Source organism: Rattus rattus, chromosome 11, assembly GCF_011064425.1.
Source record: "Rattus rattus isolate New Zealand chromosome 11, Rrattus_CSIRO_v1, whole genome shotgun sequence".
NCBI classification, from domain to species: Eukaryota; Metazoa; Chordata; class Mammalia; order Rodentia; family Muridae; genus Rattus; species Rattus rattus.
In genome coordinates this window covers 81,474,242-81,481,949 of record NC_046164.1, presented here as the reverse complement: position 1 = coordinate 81,481,949, position 7,708 = coordinate 81,474,242, and the positions used below count along the sequence as shown (strand labels likewise).

The window sequence follows — 7,708 nt, the reverse complement described above, 5'->3', positions numbered from 1 at the left end:
AAGAAGAAGAAGGAATTAGTGATATTTTCTCTAGTCATTTAGAACACTGGAAATCTCAAATCTTGTACCAAATATTGAGGTCACAGCCAATCCCTGAGGTTTAGCACATAACAATTTGCTTTCACACATGTAGCATCTGTCCTTAGCAAAAACATCTTTCATGGCTGCTCTATGCTGTAACTCTGTATCCAGGTAACTTTGATTTGCTGGCTCTAGCTCCAGTGTTAGTTCATCCTGGCTTGCCACAGCCAGGCCTTAGGATCTGCACACACACACACACACACACACACACACACACACACACACACACACACACACACACACGAGGATGACACATACAAACATAATGTCGGAAGATACCGTAAATTATGCTGACTCACATTTATCAGCACAACACCAGTTATTTATTTCACAAATAGACACCGAGGTTCCCAGCACAAAGGAATGCAGATGTTGAGAATACAGTGTTAGGTGTTACACAACTTAATCAGTCCATCGACTAGAACATCTCCACAACCTCTGACCAGAGAAGCCAACAAATGTGGTACAGCACATGAGCGCTCTGTAAGAAGTAAAGACCAGTATGACACTACACAGAAGACACAATGGACGACTAATATCAAATTCCCTGTTACCTCCCTACACAAGATGTCTGGATGGGCTTGCTTGGAAACATTAAACAAGATATGTCTTACGTTGAAGCCACAGAGGAAACTAGCTTTTCTTAAATACAGAATAAAGTGTGTAGAAGTTTCTTGCAACAAATGTCTTATATTTTAAAAGAAATTCTGTCCGTGTGAAGATGCTAGTGGTTTGATACATATCTCTCCAAAACACTATGCTTATTCTAATCCTGGGGACAATGGTATTAGAAGATGAGAGAGCTTTAGGAAAGAGGTGAATGAGACTGAGGGCTCTTCTTTCATGATCTGGCTTCCTGCTCTTATGAAGAAACTTCAGGCAGCTATCACATTCATCCATCCTGTCTGTCACATGAGTACACACCATTGATCTCCAAAGAATCAGCATAACAGTGCCATCTTGAAAGAAGAAAGATTATATACTGACCAGACTCCAAATCTGTGGGTAACTTGATATTGGAGTCAAAACTTGGATTTGAAGTAAAGTTTTATTTCCTGTCAATTATCTAGTCTTGGGCATTGTGCTATGACAATAGAAGTAGAGAGGTGTAGGGTGCTTTTCGCTTAATAGAATTTGGTTTAAAGAATGAACAAAATGGGTCTTCAAAGCTAAATTAAGTAACTGGATATAAGTAAATGCCAAATATACTAGAATAGAAAAAAAGAATTGTGAGACGGAGTGAACAGAGGCATTCCTTCCATTCAGATTAGGCAAAGAAGGCTGCACCACACCGAAATTGAACAGTAGTGGATTATCACAAGAAGAAACAGGTGTATGAGCAAGCCAACAAATGAATAGTCTAAGACACTTGTGACAATGCACAATAATACTCAAAAGCAGTTAACCAGTTGGGGTGCCTCTTGTCCAAAAATCTCAAAGATGATTGATTGATTGATTGATTGATTGATTGATTGATTGACTGAGATGTGATAGGGATTTAAATAGATGTCCTTTGGGCTCCAACATTCAGTGACTCCCAAATGGCTGTTGGGAGTTCAGGAGACGGATGAATAAACGTTGGCAAGTAACCTAAGAGACAAACAGGGAAAAACGAGGAGCACAGGATGCTCTCCCTTTAGAGAAAGAAGAAAGATGAAGCCTGAAGCAACAGGCATGCTCGGCAGAGAACCTGAAGAATGCTTGCCCAGTGAGGACGGACCTCTGCCTCTGTGTCCTAGTCTTGGTTGGAAACACTGTTGCCTGGCACTAGAATGAGAAGCTCGGGAAGTTCCCCCTGGCTGCCTTTAGGGAAATCAAAGTAAGTAAATGAACATAAAACATTATTCCTGTGTCCTTTTGCCAAACAGGCATGAGATACTGGTTTTCCCAAAGCAATGAAAAAAACTGAGAAATGGAAACATATCATTGAGTACTGAACAGATTTTAGTATATTATTTAGGCCCCACTTACTGCCGAGTCCTACACAGTTGCTTGTCCGTGACCTATTTGTTCAGTCGTGTGTCGTTTTCTTCCCTACCTATTTAGACGCTCTTTGCACAGCTTCAACTTCTCAGGGAAACATTAGAGTAGACACTTCGCTTCTCTTTAGGTCCAGCAAGTGTCTATTTCGACCACGCAGTGAGTCCCAGAAGCTGTAGAGCCCTCAAGGTTTTTGCGTTTCAGGCGAAAAAGGCACATGGCTTTCCTTACAGGGCCAGATTGCTGATCTGGAAGGTGATTTACCCTTGGGCTTGGGGGAAAGCAATAAGGCGTGCTTGCTACACTACAGTCTGTGGTTTTCTTAGGCAATCATTGCCCTCGGTCTGCTGTATTTTATCTCAGTCACCACTAGATGGAAGTGGTTTCCACAGATTTGTTTCTAAAGGGCTCTGCAGCAAGCCTTTTTCCTGACTCAAGCTCAGGCAGTCTAGGGAGCTGCCTAGGGAACCCTGCTAGCTTCTCTCAGAGGATCGGATAGAGCCGAGCAGAACAGCCATTCCGTGGCTCACCTTCCTTCTCTACCTCGACCTCACTGGAGAGAACTGCCCTGGAAACCAAGCTGCGAAAGGGGGTGGGGGGCCACAGGGGGCAAACCGTGCAGCTGTCCACCCCCTGTCCCCCAAGCCATGCTGTTTCCATGGTGCCGCTCACACAGAATAACATGGATAGCACGCTGCCCTTCAGAAACCCTCAGAAGTTGGTGCAAATTTTGATGGCCTTGAGGCTTGGGCATGACTGTATACAAGGCCTACCTGAGCTAATGTAGCCAAAATGTGTCCTCAAAGACGGCCTCCCACATAACCTCAGCAGTCTCTGCTCCAGCTTCAGACGCTTTGCAAACCGTATAGTCCTGTGTCTGTCCCTCAGGCTGTCAATTCCCAGCATCCCTTTTGACTTTCTTTCCCTGTTCATTGTCTCTCTGACTGCCCACCATCTTCATTTCTCTGACCTTGGCTAGGGTTCACGTTTGATAAAGGGTTTATCGTCCCCCACTCTGACCTCCCCCCCTCTCTGGTGTGTGTGTGTGTGTGTGTGTGTGTGTGTGTGTGTGTGTACGCACGAGTGCGAGCGTGCGCGAGTGCATATTGCTAGGTATTGCGCCAGGGCCTTGCACATACTGGACAAATGCTTTACCACTCCGTTATATAGACAGATCTTCTTCAGTTTTGGTACTGTCATAGACCAACTATGCCTCTCCTATTGAATCCACAGTTGAAAATGCTGTTCTAGGCATCTGTAGACTTATTTGAAGGGAAGATGAAAACAGGGGCTATATGTTCTGTGCCCACGGCAGACATTAGTAGTTGCTCTTCACTCAGCCCAAGGTAGGCTTCACCCAGCCCAAGTGCTCTCATTAATACATCAGACTTGATACCAAGGAGACTGGCTACTGCAACCTAAGAGCACTTATTCGCTAAAGAATAGTCCCATTTCTGCGACCCGAAAGAGGTTTAACACCCCTGCTTTGATAAATGTGTTTCTGGTGATGGATGGCCTCATCATAAAACACAGGTAAGCATTTCTCTACCAGCACAGTTTAGGCACATTTTGAATGCATCCCATTCAGACAGTAGTCTATTTCAGTTGGTCGATTTAGTAGGCACACAGACTAAGCTTAGAAACAGAGAGAAGTGAACCAGGAAAATGAAGGTATGAGGTTCCAGGAAGTGACATCAGCCAGGGTAGGAAGTATATTACTAAGTAGTGGAGAAGTGAGCTTCTGCAAGAAACACCAGGAGAGCAGAAGAGCTTCTGGGTGACCTTGGAGGGGATGGAGATTGAGCAAGGCAAACACTCTGTCTCACTGGATGCCTGGCACCCTAAGCCCAGCAATCACTGATTTCCAAATTTTCAGTGAATGTAAAAATCCTCCTCTGAATATCAGTCATCAGTGTCCAATAACTCATCATTGAGTAGTGAAAACAAAAACATCCCACTTATTGCTTTGTCTTCAGTTTTGAATTTCAGGCTCTCTCCATTCTCTTAGTCTGTTGGGGTTATCCCCAGTCACCCTTTTGTTCTTTGCAGCTTGTTATTTGATTGTTATTATTTTATTTTCTGTACAGATAATATCCTCCATTGTTATAAATTGTGCAGCTGAATCTTCCACATTTGGAGAAGTCACAGGGACAGGCACAGCAAAAGTGCAGTAGCATGGACCTTAAAAACTAACGCCTCGATCGTGGTATCTCTCTTACCAGGTAAACATTATCATTTTACATTTAATATGCACATTCTAGAACAGAGAAACTAACAAAAAGGAAACGGGTTTCCATACAGCAGTCACCCATCTTAGCAGTCTCAAACCCTCCATCTGCCCTTAAATCTTTTCAGATTATAATAAGCAATTCCCCAGCATCAGGTTACTGAGCTCAAAAACATCTTACCATATTCTGATGGACAAGTTTTTTTTGTTTTTGTTTTGTTTTTGTTTTTTTTTAGTATAGAATAGAGTTTATTCAGGGCATGAGGAGGGGAGTTGAGAGGATAATAGAGGCAGAGAAAGGCAGAGAGAGAGAGAGAGAGAGAGAGAGGAAGAAGAAGAAGAGAAGGAGGAGGAGGAGGAGGACGACGACGACGACGATGACGAGGACGACGAAGAAGAAGAAGAAGAAGAAGAAGAAGAAGAAGAAGAAGAAGAAGAAGAAGAAGAAGAAGAAGAAGAAGAAGAAGAAGAAGAAGAAGAAGAAGAAGAAGGAGAAAAGAGAAGTAGAGGCCACCCATGACACATGGAGAAAGAGGGGGGAAGGGAATAGGGAGAGTGGAAGCAAGAGAGCAAGAGCATAAGTATTCTTTTTAAAAAGCACATAGTCATTCCAAAATTATCAACTATTCCTAATACTATCCAATATCTCGAGGATGCTTGGTATCTCTGAATGTCCTTTCCTTTTGTATTTATTTTGCGAATAAGCCCCATGTTAGAGCTAGCTGACAATGGTTTCCAGTGGTTTCTTTTGGTATGAAAGTTGCTCTCTCTTTCTCTCTCTCCATCTCTCTTTCCCATAGATAAATATATTGAAGGAACAGAGTCCTTTCTCTCACTTTCTGAGCCCCTACACATTGCTGAAGACACATCTGCAGTAGTATTGGGTAGAACCTTCCAACATTATGGTTTCTGGGACTCAGTCATTGAACCCAGGCTTTGTGTGATCCAGGATTATCTGGATAGGAACTAGGGTCTATGTCGGCACGCATTTAGCTTAGCTTAGCAAGTAAAGAGCATATCTGGAGCCCCCGCAGCCAATTTCTGCCATAGGTTTTATCAACTTGATACAAGCTTTATATACCAAGAAGAAGGGATTTCAGTAAAGGAGTAGCCAGGCTTGTGGATAGTCTGTGGGGCATTGTCTTAAATTCTGATTGCTATAGAAGAGCCCACCCCAGTGTGGGCAGTATCACCTCTGGGCAGGTGGACCTGGGCTGTATAAGAAGGGTTGCTGAGCAAACCACAGAAAGCCAGACAGTAAGCAGAGTTCCTCTGAGATCTCTACTTCAGTTCCTGCCTCAGGTTCCAGTTTTGAGCTCATACTCTGCTTTCCCTCAATGAGTAACTCTAACTGGTAAGTTGAAATGAAAACATTCTCAAGTCGGTTTAAGTTATGATATTTATCACAGCAACAGAAAGCAAACTAGAATAGATCTCCAACAACAAAAAGTAAACACATCCCAACAGACATGAATGGTATTACATACTTCTATTCTTACATAACTGTATCCTCTGACATCGATGGGAATCAGAGATTACCATTAGATGCAGAACAATTAGATACAGAATGGTATTGCATATTTCTAGTCTTACATGAATAATTGTATCCTGTGACATCAGTAAGAATCAGATTACTATTAGATGCAGAACAACTTTCTTGATGCTTCAATATAAAGATTAGGAAAATAATTATATTTTGGGTTTTTCACATAAATATCTAAGTTAAAAAGTATTTGAGGCCAAAATGGCACTACATTACTCCTGGGAATTCCATGGGGTTTCACCATTGTTAGCAGAAAGAAATGTCAATCCAGAATGTTCTGTTTGGGCCTTAATTGCTGTTGGTCTTTTACATTTATTCTCAATTGACCTGAAACTCTAGGGTCTCCGGATCAGGCAACAGAGTGGAGGTAAACACAGCTGGGTGGTGGTAAACACAGCTGGGTACATCTGTGAAGAAGGGTCAAAGGGGAAGAAGCAGAATGAGGCAGAAAGAAACCTGGAAAGGGGATGAGGGGTCAGAATCGGTGAGGACAAAAGCTGACTTAAGAAGGATCGAATTTTCACACTGGGTCAACCACTGAGATGAGCACAGGGAAGGGCAGAGTCCGTGGTGATGAATAAAAGCAATTCTTCTTGGAGGGCCTTAAACAGAGGTACTGTGGTGGGTCTGCTGGGCTGCACTGTTGTTTGTACAGTCCCCATCCCCCTGTCCCTCCCAGGACATACACAAGAGACTCTGCTCTCTTAGCGGGAGTTCACAGAGGGGTGTGGGTTTCCTCCATTTCTAGTTTTTCCACCCCAACCTCTGCAGGTGCTGCTTTCCCAGGGACCACCCTGGAGCTTCAGAGAGGACCTCCTTGTTCCAGTCTCCAACCTCTAGCCCCCACCAGCCACTGAGGCCCAGCTAGATTGCAAGGTCCCAGTAGGGTCGGGTGAGGTACAAGAAAGTAAAAAATACATGCATATGTTTATAAAGGATACAGCCAGCCGTGGCAGTGATGTGGTGATGGTCAGTAGAGATAGTGGTGAAGCAGTGGTTGTGTTAGCAGTGGAAATGGTTACGGGGACTATAGTAGTATATGCTGTACCTCAGTCTGGCTAACCTTATAAAGTGTAGCTGATAGCTTTGAATGATCACAAGCATGCAACTGGTACCTCCACAGCTCTGATAAGGGCCTTCTCGGCTGTGTCACATTGTAATGAGACAGTGTATGTAAGGAAGAGATGCAAAACAAGAAACAAGAGAAAGTCTGGGGTCACAGGACCCCTTCTGACAGTATATCCCCCAACCAACCTAAGGACCTTTCACTAGGACCTACCTCTTTTAGTCCCATCACCAAAACACCTATGAACCAAGCCTCCAAGACATAATTCTTAGATGGCAAACCACAACAGAGATGGCATTGGGGAAAATGATGTGGTGGTGGTGGTGGTGGTGGTGGTAGTGATGACGGTGGCAGAGCGGCTGGTGGTCATGGTAATTTTAGCCATAATAATGCTAGTCAACCTAGTAATCTGGATGATACTATAGTGCTGGTGGTCTAGAGATGACCTGCTGACAATGACAGAAGGGAAGTCATGATCACTGAGCAGTTACCGTAAAGCACCATATGGTTAATTCCACTTGATCACCATAACTCATCTCTAAGCAGTAGTCTGTCCCCATAATGAGTGTCTTAGAGGGCAAGCACCCATGGCTCATTCATCAGAACAGAATCACAGCAATATCAAGAGGGCAATGAAACTATCAGAACTACCAGCTCTATGAATAAATTGTTATAACTAGTTAGAAAACTGCGTGGTGATGTTCAGTCGGGTTATTCTCATCTTATAATAAGTACAATGGAAAAAGAAGCTGGAGACTTTGAAAGTGCCCAACAGACATGTTTCTTTTAAGATTTTGAGTAGAGTTGGTGT

General features: G+C 43.4%; 1 pseudogene; it reads right to left on the bottom strand.

Annotated features, from left to right (window-relative positions):
* Nucleotides 1-4,143: 4,143 nt before the first annotated feature.
* LOC116913020 lies at nucleotides 4,144-4,291 on the bottom strand (annotated as a pseudogene).
* Between the last annotated feature and the right edge of the window lie 3,417 nt (nucleotides 4,292-7,708).